General features: G+C 36.8%; 1 pseudogene; it reads right to left on the bottom strand.

Moving 5' to 3' along the window:
• On the bottom strand, window positions 1-25,809 carry LOC110197671 (complement component 1 Q subcomponent-binding protein, mitochondrial pseudogene; annotated as a pseudogene).
• Between the last annotated feature and the right edge of the window lie 539 nt (window positions 25,810-26,348).

The raw sequence follows: 26,348 nt of genomic DNA on the forward strand, positions 1-26,348 counted from the left end.
CTACAGACACTTGACAAAGCCTTTCAGATCTTCAGGTTGACTTACTTCTAGTGTCTACGGCTGTGCTGAGCTACATAAGTTCATTTGCAAATGTATTGTCCACCCCTTGGTCAGCCAGGAAGTCCATCAAGTGGTCGTACAGGGCCCAATCCAGGGAATCCGTCTTCAGCGTGTAGTTTGTATCCTTCCAGTGGGATTCGCTGGTGGCTGAAATCTAACTTCCCGCATGGAGAAAATGTCACTCTCATCCCCTTCCTCCTGTCAACCTCATCCTCTGGATAGTGGCAGTCCAATACAAGGGCCTTCTCGGCATTCTCCTTCCCAACCTCCACCACCAAGTTTGAAGTTGACGTTAAGTCCAGGCTCTTGCTGTTCTTGGGCTTTCTGTCCCTCTGGGACGGGATCCTGTTGTTAATATTGAATGTGCCTGTGAGCCTCTCTCCAGCTAATCTCCGCACTAACTTGGCTTCTGTCCCTTGCACACCCAGTTCCCGATCCCCGGACATCTTGAGGAGGGAATTGTGTTTCTGGATTTTCCTCTACTCTAATTTCATCTGTCAGGAATTCGGCAAAGGCCTTGTCGCCCTCGGTGTGGAGATTCCCCCCGGCACGTGCACAAGAACAGGCTGGGCGTGCTCCGATGTGACTGCAAGAGGCGGGGACGGGTCCTGACCCTCTGGCGATTCCTCCTTCCTGGAGGTGGAGGCGGGCAGTGCGGGAAGCAGCGGCATCCGGGACAGCAGCAGCGGGGCCATGACTGAGACACACGGAGGGGTCTGGGAGCGGCCAGGGCAACCAGAAGACCTTTTGATCTGTTTCATCTTTCACAACTGCGACTAATATGGAAATCTGTTTTACATGATAGTAAAACCTATATCAAATTGCATATCATTTTAGGAAGAGGGAAGGGGACAGAGAGAGAAAAATTTGGAACTCAAGATCTTGTAAAAATGAATGCAAAAAATTGCCTTGACATGTAATTGGGGAAAAAATAAAATACCGTTTTTCAAATAGCCAAAAAAGAAAAAAAAAAGGAGGAGGAGGAGAAGGAGGAGGCTCTCAAAATTCCAGAAAAAGGAAATGACCTGTCAGTCAATAAACATTTATTAAGCAACTATTTAACGTGTCAGGCACTGTGCTAAGGACTGGGAATATAAAGAAAGACCAAAGATAGTCCTTGCCCTTAAAGAGATCAATTAAATTAAATTCCATTAACATTTATTAAGAAGCTACTATGTTCTAGGCACTTTGCTAATCGAGCACTGGTGATACAAATAAGAAAAAGAAAGTCAGTCCCAGCCCTCAAGTAACTTACAATCTAATAGGAGAAAAAAAATACAAAAGGAAGCTGAAAAGCAGGGAGGAGGGTAACCAGGGGGTACCTGGGTTAGGCGTGTGATGTTCAGTGGAGTTGAAACCGAGTAAAGCTGCTGATAGAATATAGAGAGTTAGCTTTCACAATCCAGTGGGGGAAGATAACACATTAAAATAAGCTGAAAGGAGAAGAAAGAATACCTGGTATGGGGATGAGGGTGAGGTTAGATAAAGTCCAGAAGCAGGGAATACTGAGGAAATGTGAGTTTCAGAGTAGATGTCCTTTGAAAGGAGATGAGTTTCTCAAGACAGTGATGAAGTGCAGGAGAGCATCTAAGTGGGGAATGATGAAGTGGCTTTCCTGGACACCAACCCCTCCCGGTAAATAAAGGCTCTGAGAGGATTCCTTGTGCTGTGGGGAATGATGTACATTAGAAATGACATTCCCTCTCCCTGTCTTTGAGTCTTCATCATCTTTTGGTCATCTCTGACCCTAGCTAACATGTAGCTAGACCACATGACTCTTCTTATGGTCATCTATGTCTTTGACATACCACTTTTCTTGCTTTATTCCTTGGAGACATGCTACAGACTACTTTCTTCTAAACCGATCCTTTTCATTGTCCTTAGAATTAGCAAAACAAAGAAAAAATCACATGACCAAACAAACAAACAATAATGACAATAAATGACTTATTGACTGGTCTTCCAGTTAATACCTCTCTAATTCTATTACTTGTTTTCCTTAGTAAAAAGAAAGTGAAGGCAAAATCAGGATAGGAACTAGGGTTCCTTGAAGTACTACAGAAAAGTATTCATTTTGTGAATAGAATAGGGATAAGGGGTAAGGATTTAACAAGTGATTTCACTGGCATAGGGAAATTCCAGGTGAGAAAATTCCCTCTACAAATGCAAATAAATACTTTCTTTACAAATTATTGTCTTAGAGAATTATCTAAAGCACCAAAGGGTAAAGTGACTTTCTCAGAATTGCATAGATAGTATATTTCAGAAGTGAATCTTGAACATATAATGGCTAAGTAAGGACTTGTAGAATAATGGTAACATATAATATGTACAAAATATTAACAAAAAACAAAATACCACTATATTCCCCTGGTTGTTTTCTCTAACTTCAACTAGAGGAGAAAAAAATCACCAATTAGTAGCTCATGGCAATCTTATCAAATACTTGCATATTAATAAGAAAATAGTGCTTGTTTTATATGTTAGACATACCAATCAGCCCTGAATATTCATAGGGAAATTGCTAAAATAGTATCCTGGATTTTGATCAAATTGCTTGGGATTTTTTGGCTACATGTTGATTACTAACAATTATTTGTCATCATATTCATTCCCAGGCAAAATTGTTGAGCTTCATCATAACATATTTAGTTTCAGGGAATTTGTCTTCACCAACAATCTATTAAGCATAGTGTAAATATTGCAAATAAATCGAGCACAAATGAAAATTCAGCTTGATTTACTGAACTTGCAGCTTCTTCACATATCTCTTCCTCTACACACCAAAGTTCAGGCCTAAAATTAATTACCTGCTTTCTTTACTTTAAGTCCCAGTCCCTTTTTTGGTCTGAACATGTTATTCTTTGGCATAGGGAACTACCCTCTCACCAATGCAAATTGTAACTCATTAATAACTCATCCCATAGAATTTCCTAAGGGCAGTGAGATATTAAATGATTTGTTCAATAACACATATATGTTATCTGTCAATAACAAGATTTGAATTGGAGTTTTTCTGCTTCTAAGTCAAACTTTCTCTTCATTATTGTCACACTGCTTCCCAGGACTTGTCTAAATAATGCAAGATATCTACTTTGTTTGATAAAAGTAAATAAACAGTCCAAAAAACTCCTTGAGGACAAAAAGGCAACTCATAAATCTTTGCTTGCTCCCATGATACCTTGCATTTATGGTCTTATACATGAGAAATGCTTGGTAAATATTTGTTGAATGAAAAATGAATAAGTAAGGAAATTATTTGGAATTGTGTAACTTAAATAAGAATGCTTGATTATATTTTTCTCTTTCAACCAATTGTGTGGTTATTATACAAACATGATCTTTAATAGTTGAATTGAAATAATAACAATTGAACAGCTAACATGGAAAATCCAAGTAATAATTTAAACATCACACAAACATTTTTTACTTGTTTATTTGGGATTTTAAACCAAAGTATCTTTTTAAGGATTATTGTAATTTCTCTCTTCAATAAGACCAAGATGGATGCCTAAATGTATGCAGGAAGACTAGATGCCGAACACATTCGCTAGCAAAAAAGCTAAAAATAGCCTTAGGCAATACTAATAAAGAAATCCAACGAGAAATCATGGGAAGTGTCTTCATCCACTCAAGAACTCCACAAAAAAGTCAGCTGGAAGCTTATAAGCAATAGGAATGGAATTCTTCCAGGAAAGCTATTGCCAACATAGGTAGATAAGATATTACCTCCCCTCATGACTAAAAACTGGCCAGAGAGGTCTGTAACCTTCAACGCTCTGTATCCAAAAGCAGCAAGAATTGAGGTATTCCAAGTAAAAGACTCATGGTGGTTGGAAGCCAATCTAGAAGTATCAGAGACGAGTCTGGCCGTGGCAGTGCTCAAACAGATATACACCGGACTAGTAAGAACAATATTCTAATACAGACGCCTCCTTCTTCCCGCCAAAGGCAAGGCTAATTCTTACATAAAAGGTTTTTCTGAGGATTTTCTGAATTCTTGGTTGGTTCAGGGCACTAAAGAATCAGGCTTTTAATATAGCTTCTTGGTCACCCGAGTAGCCATAACAAACTCTAGATACTCTGATCTTTGGATAGATGACCCCAATGAACAACTCAGGAAAGGGTACATCCTTCAAGTAAATCAATTTCAGATGATCTAATTTTTTTAAATTATTATTTAATGCACTTATTTTGCTATTCTGAGTAAATATCCTTTCAGTAATTGTTGAATGTTCTCTGAATATCTTATTTTATTTAAGTGTTGAGCCAAAACTGCCAGGGGACTGAGTCTGTCCTGGAACAGAATGTAGGCCCGGTGTCTCCAAAGTCCATAGTACTCGGTCTTGAGACATCAAAGACAGCCATGAAGATTTAGTGCTCTGAACCTCAAAGATGAAGGGGGGTATGTCCTAAAAATGTACTAACTTTAGTGTAGATACACCCAGGGAGTGATTTTATAACATTCATTTATTTTGAAATAAAGCAGGACCAACCACCCCAACAAAATGTGTGGCAGAGGGCAAGTCCTAGAATAAAACCCCAATTCTGGAATTAATGCTGGAGATATGAGTAAACAGGAGACATGATCACTATAAAAAATATTACAGATTCAAAGATAATAATAATTTGAATTTAGAAAAGAATCAGTTCACAACGTTTTCAAGCATGCACTCAAAGAAAAAGATAATACATATTTCACAAGGGTTACATGAATACCTGGGGGGAAGAAATGAATTAAGATAAAAAAAAAAGAAAGAAAAAACAATAAAATAAAAATTCTGAGGGCAAAATTAGAAGGAGAATAAATAGATTAAAACTGAAAATGGTAACCCTTATGAACACTACAGTATCTGAAAATTAGAAAATACCAAACAGAAATTGATGACTCTATGTGACTATAAGTCACAGTAAAAGAAATTTAAAAGAAAAATATAAATATGTCCTATCAAAGCCAACCAACTTGGAAAATTGAATAAAGAAATAATTTAATAACATTTGAATACCTCATAATCATTTTTTAAAGCCTGGGGTGAGACTGAAAATAGAATCTACCAATCACATTCTGAAAGTAATCCAAAAGGAAACTTCCCACAAACTTCAAAGCTGAAACTAGGCTTGCACATAAAAGAAAACGAAAAAATACTACAAGTAACCAGAAAGAAAGAGTTCTAGTACTACAGAACATAGTCAGGATCATATAAGACCGGGCAGTTTCCATAATGGAGATCAGATCTTGGAATGCCATATTCCAGAAGGTAAAAGATGAAGGCTTAAAAACTTGAATACATTTCTATAAGTAAAATCCTATAGGTGGAAAATAGATCTCTAATGGAATAGAGTCCTTTTACATATTCCTGATGGGAAAACAAACAAAGAAACAAAAAAAAAGCTGAGTAGAAAATGTGAAATGCAAACACAAGAATTAAGAGACAAAGAAAGGGAGAAAGGTAAATATCTTTAAAGAAGAGCCTGTATAATGAAAGACCAGGATTATAATAGTGAGAAAAGAAACAAATATCCCTTTAGAAGCTCGATGTCTCCAAAAGGCATTGATGGTGTTAAAATATGACAATCATAGATCCTGGAGAGGGAGGTATATTGGTTCTATCTTGGCTTTTTTAAAAGGTGAAGGAAAAGGAAAAGAATTGTGACATGGTCCTGATTCAGGCCAGTCCCATGGTAGTTTATGTTCAACACTGGAACAAAATGAAATAATCAGAGAATAGTTAACAGAGATTTACTTACCCAAAATAGGAGAAGAATATATTCAACAAGGATAGGCCTTGAAGACATTTTCAGTTGGTTTAGCTGAAGGAAGCTTTCTTGAATGACCTACATACACATTGTGATCTGGCAATCAAGCACCAGAAATCACCAGAAATCACCAGGAATTCCTCTTGTGTGTTTTGTAGTCAAGAAAAAAAGATGGAGACATCAACAATCTGAGCCTTTAGAAGCCTGAGTCAACCAAGATAAGAGGTTGGCCCCAAGACCTTTTAAGGAAAATAACCAGCCTTATTTGTCCACAAGGAAGAATCGAATGTCATTCCTACTAAAAAGGAATTGACTAGTGTGAAATGGAGGAAGAGGACAATGGAACTTAATATTTCTCATAATTGGTATGTAGTATATAAACAAGCAGAAAGGAATAAAGGGAGCAGATATTAGGGAAAAAAATTACCCTTATCTGAAACAACATGTAGGTTAAAACCATATGCAAATACATACACATATGTTCATATATACACAGGCAATATATATAGACGCAATGTTTAGTGTAAAAATACATCAAATCCTAAGGGTTTTAAAAAAAAGAGAAACAAAGAAGATGATTAAAAGAGTAGGTAATTTTCAAGGGAGGAGTAATCAAAATGAAAATCAATCAACAGTATTTGCCAACAATTAAATATGTGCTTAATATATTAGCAATACAAGTACAAAAAATGAAATGATCTCTATTCTTAATGAAATTACTTTCTAAAATAGAAGAAATTAAGTACATACAAATCATGCGAAGCATAATTATACAGCTAATAAGTAACACAAAGCAATTAAATAAAAGGTAGTTTGAGTGGAAGGACACTGGCAGCTTGGAAGATGAGGAAAGAGCTCATGAAGAGAGGGCTTTTATGAGAGAGGAGATAAAGAATGTCTTACAAACACTGAAGACAGCTAACTATAACTAAACAACTAGTGGAACAGGAAACATGTGAGGACCAGAGAAAAGGCTATTATGTCTGGACTGAAGAGTATGATGGGGGCGTAATGTGCAATGAGATTGGAAAGATAAGTTGGATCCTAGTTGCACAGGGTTTTAAAAATTAAACAGTTTAAATATTTTCCTAGAGTTATTAGGGGACCACTGGACTTGACTAAGTAGGGGAGCCACATTATTAGATCTGTATTTAAAGAAAGTTATTTTGAAACAGTATGTACAATGGATTGGAGGGAAGAGAGATTTGCAACAGAACAATTAGGAGGCTTTTGCAATAATCTAGGTGATAAATGATGAGGGCTTGAATTAAGGTGGTAGCTGTGAGTGAAGGGAAGGAATAGGATGTTTCAGACACTATGAAGGCAGAAAGGACAATTTTGGCAAATTTTGATTGAATACAGGGGTTGAAGTGTGATGAATATTCCAGGATAATGCACATTTTAAAAATGTTGTTGTTGGCAGCATTCAGTGGTGCCTGACTCTTCATGACCTTGTGGATTATAGCATACCAGGCAATCCTTCACTATCTTCCAAAGTTTGTCCAAGCTCATATTCATTGCTTCCTTAAGATTATCTATCCATTTCATCCTCTACCATTCCCTTCTCTTGCATTTAATCTTTCCCTATATCAGAGTCTTTTTGAACGAGTCCTGTCTTTTTGTTATGAGGCCAAAGTATTTAAGTTTCAGTATTTGACCTTCTGAATTAATTTCTTTAAGTAGTGACTAATTTAAGGTATTCTGAAAAGTTTTCTCCAGCACCACAATTCAAAAGTGTCAATTCTGTGGGACTCAGCTTTCCTTGTTGTCCAACTTTCAGAGCCATACATTGCTACTGAAAAAATCACAGCTTTTACTACACAGACCTTTGGTAGCAAAATGATATCTCTTCTTTTTTAGTATAGTGTCCAGATTTGCCATAGCTTTCCTTCCAAGGAGCAAACATCTTATAATTTCATGCTGTAGTTACCTTCTGTGGTGATCTTTGAGCCCAAGAATGTAAAATCTGATACTACTTCTACTACTTCTCTCCCTATTTACCAGAAAGTGATCAGACCAGTTGCCAAGATCTTTATTTTTTGTTTTGTTTGTTTGTTTTATCTTCAAACCAGCTTTTACATTCTTCTCTCTCACCCTCATCAAGAGGTTCCTTAATTCTTCACTTTCTGCCATGAGAGTGGTATCATCTGCATATATATGATTGTTGATATTTTTCCAGGCAATCTTAATTCTGGCTTTTGATTCATCCAGCCTGACATTTCATATGACATACTTTGTATGTAACTTAAATAAATAAGGTGAAAATGTACAGCCTTGTCCTCCTTTTCTAATTTTAAACCAATCAGTTGTTTCATGATCATTTCTAACTGTTGCTTCTTGGCCTGCAAACAGATTGCTCAGGAAACAAGGACAACAATCTGGTCCTCTCCTCTCTTTGAAGATTTACTACATTTTGTTATAATCTTCTCAGTCAGAAGCCTGAGTGTAGTCAATGCAGCTTAAGTAGATGTTTTCTTTTTTTGTTTTGTTTTGTTTTTCTGGAGCTGCTCTGCTTTCTCCACAATCTAGCTAGTGTTGGCAAATTGGTCTCTAGTTCCTCTGCCTCTTCAAAACCAGTCTACACTTCTGGTAGTTCTTGTTTCACATATTGCTGAAGCTTAGCTTGCAGAATCTTAAGCATAATCTTGCTGGGGCATGGAATGAGTGAAATTGTTTGGTAATTTGAAGGTTCTTTGTCATTGACCTTCTTTAGGTTCTGAACATAGACTAATATTTTCCAATCCAATGTTCACTGTTGAGTTTTCCAAATTTACCAGCACACTGAGTGCAATACTAGAAACAAAGAAGTTGGGAAACTGAAACTTTGGAGATGGAAACTGAAGTGAGGATTAAAGATAGGAAACGGACCTGTGATTTCATTAGCAGAAGAAATTCAGAGATAAAGAAAACTTCTACAAATACAGGCCAGCACTTCTTCTAGAAATTTTAGTATACAGAGTTGCCTAGGTCATTGAGAGGTTAAGTCAAGGTTGCACATTCACTATGTTATCAGATATAAGATTTGAAACTAGATCATAACCTTGAACCAGGACTACTGAATTAGCCTGACTCAATTTTCTCCCCACTCCATTTACCTGCCAAAATGATCTACCTAAAGTGCAGATCTGACGATGTCAGCCCTCTACTCAATAAACTATAGTGATACCCTATTATCTTTAGAATCAAATACAGAATCTTTGGTTTCATTTTTAAAGCCTTTCCTGACCTCAATCCTTCTTATCTTTCCACTCTTCTCACACTTTGGTTACTATGTGATACTTTGGTTACTATGTCGTACTGCTCTCCTTGCTTATATACAATACTCCATCTCCCAACTTTTGTGATTTTTCACTGGCTGTCCCCCATGCCTAGAATTCCCTTCTTTTTCAATTCCACCTTCTGTGAGTCTTTTATTGTATCCCCTCCCCTCACACTAATAGCTAGTGTCTTCTATCTTAGAGTGCTTCCTATTTATATTGTATATAAACTATATTACATAATTGTTTGCACATTGTCTTCCCCATTAGAATGTGAGATCCTTGAAAGTAGGTGTTGGTGTTACTATTTTGTTATTTTGTGTTTTTTTTAACACCAGTGCTTAAAATAGTAAATAACATATAGCAAATACTTAAGAAATATTTATTGAGTGAATGACTAATTCCTGACCTCAAGGCCATCTCTCTATCCATAACATAGAGCTTCAGATTAAAAGGGGCTATGTGGGAGAAAGGCTAAGAACCAGGGATTGGAATCTGATAAAGGTGAAGAGAGGAGAAGTTATTGAACATTCTGTATATTATAAACCATTGTTTTTTGTTTGTTTTTGTTTGTTTGTTTTTGTTTTTGTTTTTACCACATCACATCTCTTTAACCATCTTCTCATTTGTAAAGTAGGGAGGTGAGTATGCTAAGAAAAGAAGTAATTGGAAATTTTTTTTAAAAAATTGAGCAAATTTCTCTGTTAAAGGTCTGATATCAAGATATATTGGGAACTGATTCAAATATATTAAAAATGACATTCTCAGATAGACAAATGCCCAACGGTTATGGGCAATTCTTAAATAATGGAAACAAAGGTACCAACGGGAATGAAATCTGTCTGAAATCTCTAATAAGAGAAAATAAAATTAAACTCTGAATTTCCAGATCATATCCATCAGTTATCAAAGATGAAAAAAAAATGATAATTGTTAGAAGGGAAGTCAGAGAACATGAAACACTAATGTGCTAGTTATAGTGGAGCTATGAATTGGTTCACATTCTGGAAAGCAATTTAATTTGGAAATATACTCCAAAAATCACTAAATCAATTATACCCATTGATCTAGTGATACCACTACTAGGCTTATATGCCAAAGAAATCAAAGAAAGAGGAGAAACACACATATGTACAAAAATATTTTAATTAGTAATTTCTCACTATACTAAAGAACTAGATAAAACAAGTTACTCATCAATTGGGGAACAGCTAAACAAATTATCATATAGGAACATAATAGTATTATACTACAAGAAATATTGAGAAGCAATCTCAGAAGATTCTAGGAAGGCTTATATGAACTAATGCAGAGTGAAGTGAGCAGAACCAGGAAAATAATTAACATAATCAACATCAACAATATGACAAATTTTAAGAAAAAGAACTTCGAAAGTTTTAAGACACTGACCAATGTAATAACACCCACCTCCTGAGAACCTATGATGAAATAGGTTCCCCACTTCCTGACAGAGAAGTGATGGACTCTAAGTCATAAAGAGACATAAATTGTTGTATGCTGTATGAATCTGTTTGGCTTGAGACTCCTTGTATGTTACAAAGTGTTTTTGTTTGTTTGTTTTGTAAAGCGGAGATGGGAGCTGGGTGTTGAGGCCATAGCAACAATGAATGACCCCCCCAAAAAAAGAAGAAAATAGGTCCAACAAGTACATGATTTTTTTTGATACATAACAGATAACAGAAATTAAAACAGAAGTACAAATAAGAAAATCTTTTAAAGTTACATGCTCAATTTATTACATATTTTAATGAAAAATCAAGTTGTATAGAAGAAATGGGAGGCATCTAGGTGGTACAGTGGATAGAGTGCCAGATCTGGAGTGAGGAAGACTCATCTTCATTAGTTCACTGCTGGCCTGACACTTACTACCTGTGTGATCCTAGGCAAGTCACTAAAACCTGTTTGCCTCAATTTCCTCATATATAAAATGAGCTGGAGAAGGAAATGGCTAACTGATGAGGATGGGATCTAGACCCAGAAAAGAAAAACCCTGGACTTTCCCACATGGCCAAATCTCTGGTGGTTGCCTGAGGCTATTATCCCCTCAACTGGCCTTTCATTGTGGCTACACTCAATCTCCCCTCTATATTCTTACCTCTCTATGGCATCTGGCCATTTCCCATCCTTAATCCCAGCTAGGCTCCATTCTCCCTTGGCCACGAGGTCCAGGTCCCAGGAGTTCTGTTCACCCCAGATTACTGGCCACTCCTAGGTCCCTCCCACAGTCTTTCTGTATATAAGGTCCACCTTGTCTCCATTAAGATGCTTAGATTCCTAAAATCTAGCCACTGCTTAGATTCTTATAATCTAGCCACTGCTTAGATTCTTAAAATCAAGCCACGGCTCGGATTTTCACAATCTAGCCAATAGCCCAAAAATTCCTTAAGAGTCTGGCTAATATGGTAAATCTTCAATAAACCTTGTCTTTGGCTGAAAGAAGGTTTGGGTAGAATTCTTTTGGACAGGACCTGTATGTTGTGATTTTGAGGTCTCAGCACCCCTGAACCCCTAAACCACATCATAACCACTCCAATATCTTTGCCAAGAAAACCCCAAATGGGATCCTTGAGAATCAGACACAAATGAAAAACTTTACAACAACAAAGAAGAGATACATGTTTATAATATACAATCATCTTTTCATATTCTATGCATAGGGAAATGTTCATACATTGTTGTTTGTTTTGGGTGTTTGAGTTAAGTATAAAACATTTCAAATATAGTCAAATAAAACATAAATAAAGCTGCCCTACCAGATTCTAGCCATGTTGGCTGGCTCAGTGCTTGGCACTTAAAGGATAAGAAACATTCTGTCTGCTTCCTGTGAAAAATGATTTTTAGATTCAGAGCTTCCCCATCAGCCCCTCTTCCAAAGTTCTTCAGAAGGACATTACTGATAATGAGATTATTTAATCAAAGGTATGGAAGCTCCACTGTGTTCTGCTCAGGCTTGGGTGGAGACAGATTTTTCTGCCTACATAGCCCAAGATTGGGAGTGGTCTGGTATGGTTGGAGGGTGATCTGATAGGAGAGGTATTTCCTCTGTCAGGAGTTGGGTGATATCAACCCCTCTTGCTCTTTGACCTAAGCCACATACTCAAGACCTTCATTTTAATATAACCCACCTCCCAGTGTGTTGACCAGTTAGTTGATTGGCACCCTTTAGGAACACCTCTGTGTCCCCAACCCCCAAACTGAGCCAGTTCTAGACTGGCCTCTTTAAGGAGGCCCAGTTCTGGACTGTAACTCCCATGCAATACATGTTGCCAGCTTGTGAGAGAAATTAAAAACATGGACACAGTCTAATTTCATTTGTATTTCTTGAAACAGACTCTATGGAAGGTTGACATTCCTCAAGATCAATCTTTTGCTTTTGAGATAAAGCATATCCTCATGGGCCCTGAAGAGGAAGATCCCAGTGGATCTTTCAAAAGGAATAACTCTCCACCTGGGATTATCTTCTTTGAACACTCTCTTTTAACAAGTAGTAGTTCTCTATTTCATTAATGATTCAATGATGGGGTGGAAAGGATGGGTGTGATGAGGTCTAGAGGTTAAGGGTGCTGGAATCCCAAAGTCATGACATGTGGGTCCTGCCTAAAATAATTTGACCCAAGCCTTCTTTCAGCCAAAGAGAAGGTTTGTTAAAGCTCTGCCATATTAGCTAGATTCTGGAGGAGTCTGAGCATCTGTGAGCTATTGGGTAGATTGTAAAAATCTGAGCAGTGTCTAGATTATAAGAATCTGAGCACCTTAATGGAGACAAGGTGGACCTTATATACACAAAGACTGTGGGAGGGATCTAGAAGTGGCCAAGTAGTTTGGGGTGACTGGACAAGGAGTCTAATGAACAAGTGAATGGGAATGGCCAGTAAACTGGGGTGAACAGGACTCCTGGGACCTGGATAATGGAGCCTCACTAGGATTAAGTGTGGGAAATGGCTGAGGGCAATAGGGAGGGCCAGGCTAGGTTAAAGGTAACAGAACTGAGAGATTGGGTGTAGCCACAAAGAAAGGCTAGTTGATGGGATTATAGCCAAAGGTAAACACCAGAGATTTGACCAGGTGGGAAAGTCCAGGGTTTTTCCTTTTTGAGATTTAGTTCCCATCCTCATCAGGTGGAACTTTTCTCCCTAGCTTTTATTGGAGCTCAAAAAGTGGAAGTCAACTAGGTAAGCTTTAGTCTAGGTCTCTGACTGCCTTTTTCTATGTGATTCCTTTCCTTAGTAATTGACAAAACATTATCTTCAAAATGGTGAGCCTCCAAGGTGACCTTTGGGAAAGACCTCATTCATGAGGAGAAATATTACCATTGATCAGTTTTTCCTAGGGTCACTGAAGCAATGATTTAATAAGATAAAGACTATTAGAAAAGGGAGCCTAATTCACGTTTTTTAGAAACTAGGCCCCCTTAGGACTGAACAGGCTCTGAACCATGTTCTTGGTTCCAGGGTAGAGGGGTCCCTGGAGAGAACTGTGAATGTCCTACTCCCTTGGGCCCAACAGTATTTCTCACTGCTAGAAAAGTAAATGGTAGCAATATTTGCTATAACCCAAGACAAGTAAAAACATTTTGCAAGGCACTGTGAGAGATACAAAGCATAAAATATAGACTCTACCAGTTGAGAATTTATATTATAATTAAGAAAACAGAAAATTTAATAATAATAGTAAGCAATATAGCACTTTATATTCATTATGCCCTTTAATTCTAAAACTTACCTCTTGAAATATACAACATTGTTAATCCTATATCATGGACAAGAACAAGTCTCAGGACCCAGAGAAATTCTGTGACTTATTCAAAGTCACAAAACTATTTAGTTGAATGTCCTTTGACTCCATATTCAGTGTTCTTTCCGCTAAGCACTCTGCTTTCTTGCACACAATTAAATGTAATAAAAGTCAATATATAAGTACCACATGAGTGGTTTTGATATTGTAGTTCCTATAGGTGAGCAATCAAAATTCTAATCAAGAGCTTAAAATGCTCATCAAGTTTAGTGATAGCATCATTGTGTGTAATTCTAAAGTGCTGAGGGAAAATGTCTTGGGCATTCAATTCAAAAAGAGGTGGGGAACACTTCAGGATTGGGTGGAAGTAGGCAATGGTTAGCAAGACTTACTAGAGGAAGCAACCCTAGAATTAGCACTGGTCAGCTAGAGAGGTAGGGCTTTCATAGGCTAGAATTAGGTGGAGGGGTTTAGAGGGATGAATGAATAGCCCTGGAAGCAAGGAAAGTTGAAAAAGTAAAGCAATTCAATAGTCTCTGAGTGCGTTTTGTGTACAAAGCACAATACTGTCCCGTAAGGGAGTTTAGAGCAATATGGGGCATGTTTTCACTCTTCCAGAAATTGTAATTCTTCTCAGGTTACAGAACAAAACAAAACAAAAACAGCCTACTGTCTCCCTCTTTTTTCCCCTTAATCCTATTGCCAAATTTGAAGAAACAAAACATAAACATATTCATTATGCTGTACAAATGGCAAGACAGCACTTACTGTTGCCAAATTCAAGCAGGAGGCAACAAGCATTTCTTTTTTTAAGCATTTGCTATATTCTGGGGATATGAACATAAGCAAAAAAGAGAAAAGTTCCTACCTGCAAGGTACTTATATTCTGATGGGGGAAGAATATACATAAAAGGAAACTGAAACAAGGCACCTGTACCAGGGAATGATTGTGAATTCAAAAAATCAAAAGCAGAGAAAGGAAGTAAATGAAGTCTGGCCAACATAGGATCCTTCCTAAAATGAAGACCCTTGTAGGAATTTGCCAATGGGAGAAGTAGGCCATGGCAGAGACAGAGGGATGTGTCAAAGTGAAGAGGCTTCAGGTGCTGAGGGAAAATGTTCACTGAGATCAGTTGAGGTATGATGTTGAAGTGTGGAAAGTCAATAGCAGATCCAGGAGAAAATGAAGTCTGGCTATCCTGGACCCTTCCTCAAGATGGGGGTTCCTAGAGGAACTCACTCACCAATGAATAGATCATAATCTCTATAAGAAGGGGGAAAAAAGTCACCCAAGATTGTGGTGTACAGAGAAAATTTTTATCAAGAAAGTAGGGGGAAACCTTGGTATAGAATGTAAGCTTTTTGAGGGTAACTGAAGCTTCCTTCCTTCCTTCCTTCCTTCCTTCCTTCCTTCCTTCCTTCCTTCCTTCAAGCCTTCCATCCCTTTTTCCTCTTCTCCTTCCTACCTTCTCTTCTTCCTTCCTTCTTTCCATTCTTCCTTCCCTTTTTCCTTCCTTTACTCCTCCCTTCCTTCTTTTCTTCTCTCCTTCCCTCTTTCCTTCTTTACTTTACTCCTTTCTTTCCTTCCTTCCCTCTTTTCTTCTTTCCTTCTTTCATTTACTCCTTCTTTCTTTCCTTCTCTCCTTTTTTCCTTCCATTTTTCTTCTTTCCTTCCTTCTTTTCTTCCCTCCTTCTCTTCCACCTTCCCTCCCTTCTCCCCTTCTTTCCTTTTTTTGTTCCTTCTCTTTCTTTCTCTGTGCCTCTCTCCTGTGTACCTTGCATATAGTAGAAGTTTAATAAATGTGGAATTTGATAGCATTTAACTATATGCAAAGCACATAATACATTTTTAATAAATAATGCAATTCACTTAGTGCTTCAATAACTGAAATTCCTTAGATGGCATGTACAGCAGACATGTTCTGTGTTAAATTCGACTCTATAGTGATATTATGAGGTTCCAATATATGTGCTACACAAACACATATATGCAAATTTCCCCAAATTTAAAATACATTTAATTTACCCTCTGAATGATATTTGAATGCCAAGTCCACCATATTACATCCACTAAACTTTGAAATAATCAAAACACGTAGAAGGATAGTGTTTTTTAAAATTGCTACTTTAAAAAAACTTGATTTTTTAAGACAGTTAGGAAAGAAATCAAGGCTCAAGGAACACAGGCACATAAAATGGAGAGCTGAGGCAATTATCAACATCCAAATAAGCAAAATTAAGTCATTTATGCCATCTTAACTTGTTCAAGAATGCACTTTTTATTTAGATTACAAAACTTAGTATAGATAGTATTGTGGGACAGAAAGAACAGTGCAATTTGAATCTGAAGAAAATAGAATTCCATTTAAATTTTGCATTTAGCCTTAACCCCATGATTTGCCTTTGCTTAACTTGGCTCACAGAGAAGTAGGCAGAAAAAAATTTTTGTAAACTTCAAAGTTTTATAGAAAGGAGGAAGAATCTGATGAATGGTAGAAACTTTATCAGCATCTGATAAAAATTAATAGAGTCCTTTCCTCATTTTAATTTCCATTATTTATAAAAATGTATCATGTGCTTTGCATACAATTAAATGCTATAAAATTCCACATTTATTAAATTTTCATACATATATATGATTGGACATATAATTACAATTATATATTATAATTTAAACATTATATAACATATAACTGGAATATATATATAATTGGAATGTATGTATGTACGTGTGTATGTATTTATATATAGCTATATCTCTATATATATTAGTTGTCTTGATATGCAGAAAAAAGTGAGACCTTATTAAAGAAACAGTGAGATATGCTAGGCCCCAAAGGATGGAAGTAAGAACTCATTTAATACCCTTTGCCATTGATGGCTGGACCCATACTTCACTAGAGGTATAATATTCTTGCTATCATTTGCTTCCATTCTTTAAAGAAAACTGTCTTCAATTTGTATTACTGGATGGCTAAGATTCTGATTTTCTCTAACTAATACTGAGCCAGGAAAATGATGAATGAGCTAATATGTTACAAAATCAAAAGATCTTTCTATGACTATTCTTTATTTGTGGCATTACCTAAGAAGATCCAACAAGTAAAAATAGCACATGCAGACTACTCAGAGGATCTGAATTTTTTTTTTTCATCATAGTGAAATTCTACCGTGGACCCCACCAATACTGATCTTCTCCTGTCTGTTATTCAATATATACATTCTAGAGAGATGTCTGAGAGACCCTTCCATGATGCAGATTGCAATTCATCAATCAGTCCTGTTCATCCTTTGAAGAACCTGTCCATATCCTTCTATGAGGAGACCATTAATTATCTCATTGAATATACTGAGTGCCTTTTTAACTTTCTTGAGACATAGAGGAATGGATGATAAATAAATTATTAAATGGATACTGCATGTAAACCACTGTGCTAAGACCTGAGGATATAAATATGATAAGAAAGAAGGACTGCCCTTGCCTTCAAGGAAATCATGCTAGTAAGAGAAGAACAAAATTAGGAGGGTTCAAAGCAAGAGCATCAGACAAGATAGCATGGTGGTTTGGATATGGACTCAAATGATGTGGAACTTAGTTTAGGTTAAGATAAAACAAACGCTTACTTATTTTATGGTGATGGGATGAGATGGAACAGAATGGCAATTCATCAGCTGTCTCTCACTGCACTGTCTCTCATGATGTACTAGACTTGGATCACTGGCTCTCATATCGAAAGGTAGAAAGAATCTCAGAGGCCACTTATATCAACCTTCTCATTTTACAGATAGAGAAACAGAAGACCCGGCATTTATTTAAGGTCACACACATAGTAAGCATCAGAGCCAGTGTTTAACCTCAGGTTCTGTAAGCCACTCTGATTTTTACCACTGTAGAAAATGTAAGAATAAAGAATATTTTAATTATAAGAATAAAATTAATAATTACAATAATAATAATATTTATATAGCACTTTAAGGTTTGCCAAGTGCTTTACAAATGTTATTTTATTTCATCATCACAACGACCATAAGAGATAGGTGTCATTATTATACTCATTTTACAGATGAGGAAACTGAGGCAGACCAAGGTTAAGTGATTTTCCCAGAGTCGCACAGCTAACAAATATCCGAGGCCAGATTTATATTCAAGTCTTCCTGACTCCCAATCCAGAACTCTATCTGTGTACCTCCTACCTGATTATTTTGTTAAGCTATGTGATGATAGATGTTGTCCTAACAGCTTTATTCATAAAGGTCTTATTGTCTGCCTTTTGTTTGTTTTTATTCATTTTTATTACCTCTTCTATAAAGTAGAGGTTATACTGGAAGGCAGGCAACATTTACCTATATATTGAATCACTATGGATCAATACCTATAAACTCCTTGTTTTCAGACACATTTGTTCTGGGTTTCCTCACCACTTATTATCCACAAGCAGTTGCCTTAAGGCAACACTGAAATCAGCATCAAACGAGAGGTAAAGTTTGAAGTGGGGCCATTATTTTAAGACCGATTAATAAAAGGGCATTCTAAATTCCTTAGAGTATGGTACTAATGAGGTAAAATCATAAACTCAGTCCTTGAATAATCTTAACCTATTTCATAAGATTGAACCAGTGATTTAATTAGCATAAGAAGCTCCAGGTGAAGAAATACATTCTGCCAATTAGTTTGATACTTCCCTATCAATTTGTGGTCTTAAAGAGCTTACTAGAACATTGGGGCAGCTGGGTGGTACAGTGGATAGAGCCCTGGGCCTGAAATCAGGAAGACATCTTCCTGAATTCAAATTTGGCCTCAGACACTTAACAGCTGTATGACCCTGGAAAGTTACTTAACCCTGTTTGCCTCTGTTTCCTCATATGGAAAATGAGTTGGAGAAGGAAATGGCAAACCACTCCAGTATATTTGCCAAGAAAATCCCAAATGGGGTCACAAAGAGTCAATATGACATAATACTAACAACAAAGAGCACTGAGAATTTAATTCGTTTGACCAGGATCACATAGCCAGTGTGTGATCAAGGCTTAAGTTGAACCCTGGTATTCCTGACAATAAAGTCAGCTTTTTATTGTAAAGACAGTAGCTTCCTTGATTATGACTAAATGAAGAAGTCCTAGAGAAGCACAAAAATCCCTCAAAATGAAAATAAGTCACTCTATCAGAGTAAGACCACTAGTATGGTCCAATGCCCTGTTTTACCTGAGAGGTGAGTTTCAATATCAAATAGCCTCTAATTCCTCAGAAGTCTTTAATCACCCCACCCAGATTCCCTACTAGCATAAATTAGTACCAGTCTCCAGCTCCAGATTAGTTATTCCCTGCCCAATCCCTTCATGCTTAGTCTTACTAAATGCAGATAAGACCTCTTTAAAAACTCACGATACTTATAGTCTTATAGGCCTTATGTGACATTCCCTCAGGAGCCCCAATGGGAGTGTACCACATCCCACCCAGGGCTAGACAAGACCTATTTTTAACTATTTCTCCTCTGATTGCCTTTCATTTTATATCTCCTCTAAATAAAGCTGGCTTAATTTATTATCTGATTGTGAGCACTATGTTTCCTGGTAATGTATTTTTATATTCTTCAAATCTTCATGAGTCTGTGTTAAGACATATGTTACACATTTATCTACTGTAACATGTCACCTCTCTCACTCTATTTCATTGTCACTGATAAGATCCCTGTCCTTGTACCCAAGGCTCCCAGATGCATATTGTAGCCAAAAAAAAGAAGAAGAAAAAAAGATGGAGGACAAGTATGTATTGTGTAGGAGTCAAGGTTGAGGGAGTTGTGCAGAAGAGCTCAATGAAATTTAAAATGGAGAGTAGAAAAACAACTAAATAGCTATGTCTTCTGGATGGTCATTCAGTGGCAGCACTGTATTAGTACTTCAGAGAATGTAAAATTTACTTCCATATTTGACAGACCTATGATTTCATCAATATGTTTATGCCATGTACCCATGATAAAGAAAATCCCTTCTAAATTAAAGGAAGTTCATTATGAGTTGTTGTGGCCGAAAATGTTCCTCTTTTAATTAAGAACATTATCATCATCACCATCAACAACAGTAATAACTACCTAAATGGCTTGTTAGTCAGTCAATAAATAAGTATTTATTAGGTACATACCATAAGCCAGGCTCTTGTTTTCAGTTTTGCAAAAGTGTTTTGAGAAACACTCGCAATCCATTGTTATGGACCACTGTGCTTACTATGGGTGGGTACCTGGAGAGTTGAATTAGTATAGTCTTTCAGTGTACCTCTCTACTAACTGTTAATTTTTAATAAATAGGCTTTTTTTGCATTTATTTACTTATTTTTGTTGGTTGAGGGCATGCTTTTTTAAAAAAAAATGTATTTATTTAGCATTTTATTTTTCCCCAGTTACACGTAAAAACAATTTTTAACATTCAATATAGGTTATATACGGGTAGTCAAAACCAAAAGACTGAAAAGAATAGAAGACAAAACCTTCCCTGCTGACCTTCTCAGTTGTCTTTGTAGTCTGGAAATCACCACCGCTGCCAATGATTCATGGTTCACTGGGGCCTGGTCTGTGCTTTCATGGCCAGCACTGGACTGCACACCTCTCTCACCTTGGTGCAACAGACCTTTCCTGCTAAACTTCTAAGTTCTGTTGGGCTGGAATATTCTTTTGCTCTGTTTTTTTGCTGGTTCTGATGCTCTACAATTTGTTTAGAGTCATTATTTAAAGGTTTGGAGGAGTTTGGGGAAGAGCTCAGGTGAATCCCTGCCTTTACCATCTTGGCTCCACCTTTCCAGTAAAGGGTATTTTAAAAATAATTTATATTTGTTTCTATGATTCTATCTCTTCAGGCATCCTCCCAAGCGAAACACCTTACATTTGATTGTAGTCTGCTTTTTGTTTAACTAAACCAATCATCTGCTAATCTTTGGGGTGTAACCTGGAGCACAACTGCCTTGGTGGAGGATTAGAAGATGTATATATCAAACAAATCTTGACCTTCTACTACCCACCAGGTCAAAGGTCTCCAGGTACTACTGCTTAAACTGTTTTAGGCAGGACTTTGGATTCAACATTTCCTCAGCATTCCAGTAAGTATCATCTTGACTGCTTACTCCATTACTTATAAGTACATTACTATTGTTTCTTATGATTGTCTTAAACTTAGCTGGTATAAATCTCGTTTGTACATAGCTGTTTGCATTTGTCACCTCTATTAGACCGTGAGCTCCTTGAGAGCAGAGGCTTTCTTTCGTCTTTTTTTTTTTTAAATCTCAACACTTAACAAAGTGCCTGGCACATAGTGAGTGTTTAATAAATATTTATTGACTGATTGACCATTGCTTCTATGAAGTTAATGACAATCTAATGCCCTATAGTTCCACTCAGAATCCCTGCGATTAAATCTTAGGCTGCTAAAGAAGTTGCTCCCTTTTTGAGCCACCACTTTCTGCTTGTTCTTCTCATCCACATCAGCTCTATCTCATGAATGCTTGTATCCCACCCAATCCTGATCTTTCATGGTGTACCCAGGATAAAACACTATGTTCTTCCTAATCAGAAATTATTTATATATGTTTTCCATTTTATTTTTTATGAATGTATGGACAGCAATGGCTTAATTTTACTGAAATACCTCTCTAAAGCCTAGCACAGTTCTTGGAACCTAGTAGGCACTTAATAAATATTTGTGTAATGAGTTTAATGAAATTTAGCATATCTCTTGGCCTATGCTCAAAGACTTTCCTGTTTGGTAATACTTTGCAGAGCTCTTTCTCGATACACTTTCAAAATATGATTATAATCAATAGCCATTAAGAACATTCCCACTGAGGCATCCAAGTAAGACTTTATTGGAGAAACTGAATAAATGAAATAAAACAAATCATTTTCCTCACTCTTTACTTTTCTATCAATTTAAAGGCAGGTATGTAATACTTGAAGTATTGGCCTCTCCTCTTTATTTCTTCCATAAACTCTGGAACCACCTAATAAATTCAATGCTCATTTTCTTATTCATTATATGATTCCCTAATTTGAATTAAAATTTTATGTCGCTGTTCTCCACTATATTTCCTGAGGAAAATACAGACTGTAGGAACTCTTATCATCTGACTCATAATATTTTCTGAACTATAACATTAATCTGGCAAAAAAGCCTGATCTAATATGTACAAATGGGGTATTTCTATGAATTAATATTTTCTGGTTTATAGTGCCAGTATTTTTTTTCCCCCTGTGCTTTTAATGTAGGAAAGATCTGCCGATGGTTAGAAAAATAGATGTATTTTGATTGCTAAGTCCTGGTTTGTTAAGTAACAGTAGACACTTCAACATAGATACTGAAATTTCATGTCTGACATATTAAAGTTTTCATGGTCTTTCCATCAGAGAAACTCATGATCAGGCTTTTGACCGTCCTTTCTCCCATAGTGTATTACTGTATTGCATGCTATACCCTTTCAAAGGAACCTGCATAGGGCAATTAGTGTTTGGACAGCAGAATAATACTCAAACTGTTCACTTGGCCATTGCTATTAAACAGTTACCTTTAAGTCCGATGAATCTACCTGCCTCCCCCCAATGTTTAAGAAATATTATAACAGATAAGGAAAGGTAGCATGTCATACTGGATAGAATGACTGGCTTTGGAGTTTAGTTGGATTGAATTTGAATTCTAGGGCAGCAAGGTGGCACAGTGGATAGAGCACTGTCCCTGAAGTCAGGAGTACCTCAGTTCAAATCTGGCCTCAGATCAAATAGTTGACACGTACTAGCTGTGTGACCCTGGGCAAGTTACTTAACCACAATTGCCAAATAGAAAAAAAAAAAGAGAAGTGAATTTGAATTCTACCTGAGATAGTTTCTCAACCTGAGTTTCTAGAGAGTCCAGGGAAAATCTCACCCATCTGTGGGATCTGATGTTTTGGGGTCAGAAATCTCGAAGAATCAAAATGAAAAGAAAAGATATATTCACATGTCAAAAATGCAAAACAAACAAGCAAACAAAAAATGCTGCTCAGGTTTGTAGAAGCCTTAGGTTTTTAGGAGGCAGATTGGGTTTTTGTGACTTTTCAGGCTGAATTACAGCATACAGTCAATCAACAACACTTGATGGCAATTTAGAATAGATAGTTATATCTTTCACAGGAGAAGGAAGAGAAGAAGAAGAGGGATTCAATCAGGGAAGAAAAAGAGATTATTTGGAATGCAACTGGTAGAATTTATTATCAAAATGTGAAAACATGCCAGGTCAAGGGGAAAAAAAGGTGACTAAATATCTTTTTTTTTTTTTCAAATGACAGAGAAATCTCATGTTGATTAAAAGAAAACAGTAGGGCCACCTAGGTGGAGCCAAGTGGATAGAGCACCAGCCCTAGAGTCGAGAGGGTTTCAGTGCAAATCCTGCCTCAAATACTTACTAGCTGTGTGACCCTGGGGAAGTCACTTAACCCTAATTGCCTCCAAAAAAAGAAAAAGAAAGAAAGAAAGAAAACAGAAAACAGGCTTGAGGTAGTCATTAAGAGATAGCTATAGATATCTTTCATCTAAGACCACAAAGATTTTTATATCAGTGGAAAACTTCAATTGCTCTACTGTATCCTTGTATAGTTTGCTACAGTTTTATTTCACTTTCAATACTTATTAGCAGCATGATCCTAACCAAATCATCTTTTTCTCTCTCTCTCTCTCTCTTTTCTCCTCAGTCATAAAATAGGGGTAATAAGATCTATGATACCTGCATATCAGGGTTGTTGTTAGGCTCAAAAGAGACAAGTATTATTATTTGTATCTAGTGAGGTGTTTATGTGATGGTTTTTGGTTGCTTAATATCATGGAAAGGAAACCTGTTATAGGGAAGGCAAAGGAAATAAGCATTTTTGTAGTGTCTACTATGTGCCAGGCTCTATGCTAAGCACTTTTACAAAGATTATCTTATTTGATCCTCAAAACAACCCTAGGAGGCCAGTGGTGATATTACCCTGATTCTACAGTTGAAGAAAGTAAGGCCAACACTGGTTGAGTCACTTGCCCAAGGTCACACAGCCAATAAGTGTATGAAACTGGATTTAGGCCCCGAACTCTATACACTGCATCACCTAGCTTTCTCATCATGGATACAAAGGTGATCTTGGGCAAGAAAATAGTTTCAAGTGCTGCTGTGACACATATTTAAGATTTGTGATCTTAGATGTCATTAAATTCTCAGCACCCAAATTAGTGGATGACAGCTACTGATTAATATTTGTGGAAGGAATTTTCCCTTTGGGAGTTCTGTATGTCAATGAAAACATATGTCCAACTACCATCCTGCCCTTTTCCCCAAAAAAGTCACCATGAACTGGGACTCCATTATTATTTAAGCCTATTGTAGTTGTTCGTTTTTCATTTGTGTCCAACTGTGTGTGACCCCATTTAGGGTTTTCTTAGCAAAGATACTGGAGTGGTTTGCCATTTAATTCTCCAGTTCATTTTATAGATGAGGAAACTGAGGCAAGAAGGGTCACATAGCTAATAAGTATCTGAGGCCCGATTTGAATTCAGGAAGATGTGACTACCTGACTCCAGGCCTGGCACTCTATTCACTATGCCACCTAGCTGTCCTGAACTGATTATATGATAAAGAGAGAAAAAGAAAAAACCTTCAGGCACATGTGAGCATGGGAACAATTTGCCTAAAAACACATTAGCTACAGACAATCACCTAATAATGTATTTTCCTAATTCAATAAACTTTATTTTCATATTAATATTTTCTTTTTCAGTGTTTTTAACCAATACATTTGAATTCTAATAAAGATGACTCCTTATTTTACTTACTTTTTTTTATGGATTTAGTATCTAACACGCTTTTTTATTTCATTTATGTTTTTTAGCAATTTTTACTTACTGGCATTTTAATGATTTATTTTAACTAAAACAATATTTAAAACATTAACCTTTTTCCTATAATTCTAACATTAACGTCCTACCTAGATCTCCACCTGAAGCTTAAGACTATTCAAATCCAAAGTCCTTAGGGCTCAATATTTAGATAGAATTAAAGTCTTTAGCAATCTTAGGTCATTACTGGAGAGACTTGAATTGATTAAGTGAAGCAGTAAGAAAGTCTACAGGGCAAAAGCATAATTAATGTCTCTCTAGTGGGCCATTAACTTGGAGGTGAGAATTAGTTTCTTCTGACTTGCTATTCAAACTGGTTTAAGAAACCACAGGGCACAAAACCTCAAAGAGGAAAACAGGGAGAGAAATATAAGTGCAAGTGCTTGGCTCACCCCTGTGCTAAAACTGAACTCTTTCCCACCCTATCCTACACTCATATACATGCATTTCCAGAAAGAGATATATATTGGTATGGTGTAGAAAACCGGAAGAAGCTATGGTGATAGTTGGAGATATTGGGGGATTTCTTACAAAGGAGGGAGATGGTCTCCTGGAAGGATTTTACCCACCAATGGTCCGAAAGACTGGACATCAAATGAGGTTAATAGACAAACTTAAAAATTGAAAAGGAAAGAAGATTATTAGCATAATAAAGTCAATGAACTATTGGTGACAGCTTCCTATTCCTAGTGTACTGATTATATTTTTTTATGAATTTTCAAGCTGCCTTAGAGTACACAGCCAATCAACTGCATCCAGTGCCGGGTAAGTGAAAATTAACTAAACAAGGAGGTGTTAAGTTCACATATTTGCTGGAGTTATTCCCAGATCCTGTAGCACTTTTCAGATCTGGTGGTCAAAAAGATATTGGAGAACAGTGGGGCAGACCCATTTGCTTAACCACGATCATTTGAGGTGTCCAAGGAGCCTTGTCAACTCAACAAGGTCAAAATGAAGGTTCTTGGTCACATACAGAATTTCTCTCTCCACTCCACAAAAATCAAACTTAAATAGTTGGGAGTACTGGCACCCAATTGAACATTATGCTATTTACTTCTTCATTTCCTACCTCGCTGCATGCTTCTAGAAATCTCCGCCATGCCCCAGGAACCTCTTCATTCTGCAGAATCATATCAGACCTGGAACACAAATCTCATCAATCCACTCTGTCCCTTCTAATTGGAAGGTGAAGAAGAGAGCTCCTCTCAGAACCTTCATTTAAGGAAGACACCAAGTTCAAACCGTCACATCATTTCCTACCCAGATACTCCTCTTTGGACTTCTCTATCATGTGCTACCCTACACTATTGTACTATAAGAAATGATGAGCAGGCAGATTTCAGAAAAACCTGGAAAGATTTATATAGACTGATGCTAAGTGAAGTAAGCAGAATCAGGAGAACATTTTACACAGTAACAGCTGCATTGTGTAATGATCAACTTTGATAGACTTGGCTCTTCATAGCAATGCAATGATCTAAGACACTTCCAAAACACTCATGATGGAAAATGATCTCCACTATAACAGATTGCTTTCGGTCTTAAGGAGGGGGGAGAGGAAGGAGAGAGGGAAAAAAATTGGAACTCAAAATCTTATTAAAATGAATGTTAAAACAATCTTTACATATAATTGGAAAAA

Source organism: Phascolarctos cinereus, unplaced genomic scaffold, assembly GCF_003287225.1.
Source record: "Phascolarctos cinereus isolate Bilbo 61053 unplaced genomic scaffold, phaCin_HiC Scaffold_5;HRSCAF=322, whole genome shotgun sequence".
Lineage (NCBI taxonomy): Eukaryota > Metazoa > Chordata > Mammalia > Diprotodontia > Phascolarctidae > Phascolarctos > Phascolarctos cinereus.